The sequence below is a fragment of the Nyctibius grandis genome (assembly GCF_013368605.1).
Source record: "Nyctibius grandis isolate bNycGra1 chromosome W unlocalized genomic scaffold, bNycGra1.pri SUPER_W_unloc_1, whole genome shotgun sequence".
Lineage (NCBI taxonomy): Eukaryota > Metazoa > Chordata > Aves > Nyctibiiformes > Nyctibiidae > Nyctibius > Nyctibius grandis.
Window position 1 is genome coordinate 3,871,384 of NW_027167472.1, and position 4,954 is coordinate 3,876,337.

General features: G+C 42.3%; 1 pseudogene; it reads right to left on the minus strand.

The window, feature by feature from the left end:
• Positions 1-802: 802 nt before the first annotated feature.
• On the minus strand, positions 803-1,569 carry LOC137677092 (NADH-ubiquinone oxidoreductase chain 2-like; annotated as a pseudogene).
• Positions 1,570-4,954: the final 3,385 nt, after the last annotated feature.

A 4,954-nucleotide genomic window follows, 5' to 3' on the forward strand; every position in this document is an offset into this window, starting at 1 on the left:
TTTAACACAAAAAATTAGACAAAACCTAGAAAATATAGGTTCCATTTTTCAACAGTTATAACTAACCCCCCACAATATCAAGTCTAGTTAAAGACACATGGCAACATTTTTATTACTGTCTTTGGAATCGAGTTTATCACCTGTTGATAGAAATGGTACCAGCTGCAACAATATTAAAAATGGATTAAATAAATTTCAGCAGAGGTGCTTAGAGAAGAAATTATCACCTACTGCTTCTTGTCTTATATTAAGGTGGTAAGCCCTATAATGTTGTTATAAGTTAACAACAGAGAAAAAGGCTAGTGTCATGTGGTTGGTGACTCTAGCCAATTCACTCTTCAACTATCATAAATTTGATTTGCGTATTAGCAACCATCAGTCACAGACGTTTGTACAGCAATCTTGAGAGCTAAATCATAAAAACTTCAGTTAGTGTGTCTTTAGCTAAACACTTAACACAATTTTATTGTACGTGATTATGGTGGGCTCACCCTGGCTGGCACCTAAGCCCACACAGCCACTCACTCAATTCCCCCCACCAGCAGGATGGGGGAAGAGAATAGGAAAAGCAAAAGTGAGAAAACTCATGGGTTTAGTTTAATCATAGCTTAAGAGGCAAAGGAAAAGAGGAAGAAAGAAAAACAAAACCAAAGTAATGTAAAGGCAATCACTCACCGCCTTCCACGAGCAGACCAATGCCCAGCCAGTCCCTGAGTAAAAAATGGCTACTCTACCTAAAACTCCCCTTCTCCTCCATTTTATTGCTGAGCATGATGTCATATGGCATGGAATATCCATTTGGTCAGTTCAGGTCATCTGGTTGTGTCCCCTCCCAACTTCTTGTGCATCCCCAATCTACTCGCTGTGGGGGCAGAGTGAGAAACAGAGAAGTCCTTGACACTGTGCAAACGCTGTTTTAACTGTTAATAACTGCAGTTATTAGGCTGTATAGGTAGAAGGTGAGTAGGGTGAGTTTAGGAATATAGATGACAACTATGGCCATTCAGTCCAAGTGGGAGATAGATGAGAAGGCAAGGATCTTTCGGGTTTGTGTTTGGTTTAGTCCTATTCAGCTACCTAGGGTGGCTGAAACAATGGCCATAGCAGTTAATAGTGTTTGGTTGAGTGAACGGGATGTTAGAAAGAGAATGGTGATGGGGGGAATTTCATTACTGTTGAGAGTAGGGGGGCAGTGGTCAGGCATGAACCTTGTAGTACTTCTGGGAATCAGAAGTGGAATAGAACTAGGCCTAGTTTGATTGCAATTGCTATTGTTAGTAAGAGGCGGGATGTTGGGTGGCTTAGTTGTGTGATGTCTCACTGGCCCATGACTCAAGTATTGGTTATATTTGAGAAGAGGACTAGTGCTGAGGCGGCTGCTTGTACTAGAAAAGACTTAATTGCTGCTTCAATGACTCCTGGGTGGTGGGACTTGGAGATGAGTGGGATGATAGGGAGGATGTTAATTTCTAGTCTAGTTCAGGCTACGATTCAGTGGCTGCTCAATATTGTAATGGTTGTTCCTGGGAGTAGGCTTAGGGATGAGATTAGTTTTGCATGGGGGTTCATTAGTAGGAGAAGGGGTTAAACCATAGTTTCTGGGGTATGGGAAGTGTAATAAAAGCAGATTGCCTTTCATCAATGAAAACAAAATCTACTCTGAAAAGGAAAACAGCCACAGGATGGTTTGCTTCAAATATTTCACAACTCAGGTTCATGAAAAGGAAAAACGGTGTTTTGTGTTTCATGTGACCCACAAAATACTGCTGGAGATAGATAGAAAAAACACCTCATAGTTATCAATAATAAAATTTTTAAAAGCTGAAGGAAAAGAAGAAATAATACATTGGAAAGAAATTTTGTTAAAGCGTAGTAGGGATACCTTCTTTAGTTGGGAGTATGCTATGGCCAAACAACAGCAAGCAATAAAGTTATTATGGCTTAGCCACCATCTGTCAGCAGAACTGCAATAATTAATTGTACATATTCTTATCCTTCAGTGAGGTAAAACCCCTACATAGGTTTAAGCCAACTTCAGCACCCATACAAACACTTGTTTTGAAACGAGAGGCACTCATTCATTACAAGGCATAAGATTAATGCATACTTTCATATCACTGAAAAACAGGACTAGCAGCTGAAATAACAGAAATAACAACCCTAAGAACTAAAACAATTCCATGAAGATGCCTGCGTTATCTGTTTTCAAGGATCATGACTAGGTGAAAACTTATTTTATCATAGAATCATAGAATGGTTTGGGTTGGAAGGGACCTTAAAAATCATCTAGTTCCAACCCCCCCTGCCATGGGCAGGGACCCCTTTCCCCTAGACCAGGTTGCTCAAAGCCCCATCCAACCTGGCCTTGAAAACTTCCAGGGAGGGGGCATCCACAACTTCATTAAAACTTAGTCTACATAAAAAGTAGTCTACATTAAAACTTAGTTTGTAGATTATATACATTTTAGATTTCAGGCTCCCCACAATTCTCAGTGGAAGATCCATAGGAATTTAGAAGAACTTGGAGGAAAATAAGTAATTTAATTTATTGATATTTTTCAATTCAGCATTTCTTTGTGAGATTGCTTCTGCAGCACAGCTGTTCTTCACTCTTCTTTGAGTATCCTGTCTGTTCTTATCGTTAACTGCTTATTTCAGAGAGCATCTTCCCACTTTTATTCCTGTCTTGGTTTGGCCTAAACCAGGCCGATTTTCCTTTCAGTGATTTTTACTTTCAGCTAAGTCTCCTCTAAGTAACTGCACTTTCTGAAACTAACTGCATGTTTTTGCAGACAGTGTCTGCTTCCAGGACTGATAACGCTCGAAGTTTGTAGTTATCGCTGAGGCACCAGTAGGGATGTTGTGCAGTAAGGCTCTTGCTGTACTTTTTCTTAGAGAAACCAAGGTCACTGCTGAATTCCTCACTGCTTACAAGTGAAAAGCCGAAGGGGGGTCGCAGCTGCAGGGGGAAGCAGACAGGGCAGGTGACCCAAAATTGACCAACGAGGGTATTCCATCCCATACACGTCATTCTCAGTATAAAGCGGGGGGATCACGAGGGTCTCGCTCGCTCTTGCTCTTGCTGCTATGGCCGGTGTCCAAGGAGGACTCCGACTGTTTTCCTGCTGCCCCCGATCCTGATCTGTGCATCCCTGAATCCAGCTCTCGACCGTCGCTAGGCCCAGCCTGGGCCTTCCCGGAGCCTGCCCTGCAGTGCCGGTGGTGACGTTGCCGACATCGGGGGAGCTCGATCTTGGTTTTGTATATATATTTGTATATATTTGATTATTCCAATATTATTATACTCTTTTTCATTATTATAGTTTATTAAAACTGTTTTAACTTTCCAACCCGTAAGTCTCTCTCCCTTTTCCCTTTCCCTTTCCCTTCGGGTGGGGGGGGAGGGTTAACAGAGAGCATCTGCTGCAGGTTTAATAGCCAGCCCAGCTTTAAACCGTGACAATTCCCCCCATTTCATCTGTTTCAGGCATAACTAATTAATAATGTAACATCAGTGGGCTTCAGGAGAAACATACCATGGAAATTAATGAGGCATAAGGCTGTTCAAATCCCACCTGTATTTCAGGCTAATGTTTGTCTTTTTTTTTCACATTTGGAAGCTTTTCTCCGCATATAAGAGTATTAGAGCCTTTTTGCATCTGTTGTCAAAAGCTTAGATTATTTACATTAACTGAACCACATAAATGCATTATATAAACATAACAAATCTATTTTTAAGTCGCAAGGACCACTGCTATACTTCCTGATATTCTGTTCCAGTTACTGGGGATTAGCCCACCAGCCTTGATGAGAAGCCACTTGTGCTAAACAACTATACAAATTTTTGTAGGCATGTCTTAGTGGATACATTTCCTTAGAAAAGGAAATAAGGTCTACAATTAAGAAAAATGTAGCATATATAATACTGTGCAAATGCAAATACTCCCACACACATATGCATTTTCTCTTAATGGGCTCATGTACTCTCCCATATTCACAGAGGAAGGGGAAAGAAAATCAGAAATCCAAACCTTACCTTTCCACAGACGCTTTCAAAATTAATGGAAGAAAATTAATTTATTTCTTATACATAGTTTTTTTTTGTTTATGTAAATACTACATTTAATGAATTACTTCCAAAACATTAACTTACACTTAAGCTGACTGTATCTAATGCTACTGAGGGTAATGGAGATTTTCAAAAGCAAAGTATGTGTCGTGGTTTAGGCCCAGTCAGTGACTAATCACCATGCAGCCGCTAGCTCACTCCTCCCTCACAGTGGGATGGGGAGGAGAAAATATAACGAAAGGCTTGTGGGTCGAGATAAGGAGAGGGAGGGATCATTCACCAGTTATGGTCACGGGCAAAATAATAGACTCGACTTGGGGAAAAAAAAATCAATTTAATTTGTTACCAATCAAATCAGAGTAGTATAATGAGAAATAAAACCAAATCTTCCCTCCACCCCTCCCTTCTTCCTAGGCTCAACTTTGCTCACGATTTCCCTACCTCCTCCCCCCAAGCCGCACAGGGGGACAGGAATGGGAGTTGCGGTCAATTCATCACATGTTTTTTTTTGCCACTCTTTCCTCCTCAAGGGGAGGACTCCCCACACTCTTCCCCTGCTCCAGCGTAGGGTCCCTCCCGTGGGAGACAGTCCTCCAGAAACTTCTCTGACGTGAGTCCTTCCCACAGGCTGCAGTTCTTCATGAACTGCTCCAGTATGGGTCCCTTCCACGGGGTGCAGTCCTTCAGGAACAGACTGCTCCAGCGTGGGTCCTCCACAGGGTCACAGGTCCTGCCAGAAGACCTGCTCCAGAGTGGGCTCCTCTCCACGGGGTCACAGTTCTTGCCAGGAGCCTGCTCTAGCACAGGCTCTCCACGGGGTCACAGCCTTCTTCAGGCATAGCCACCTGCTCTGGCATGGGGTCCTCCATGGGCTGCAGGTGGATA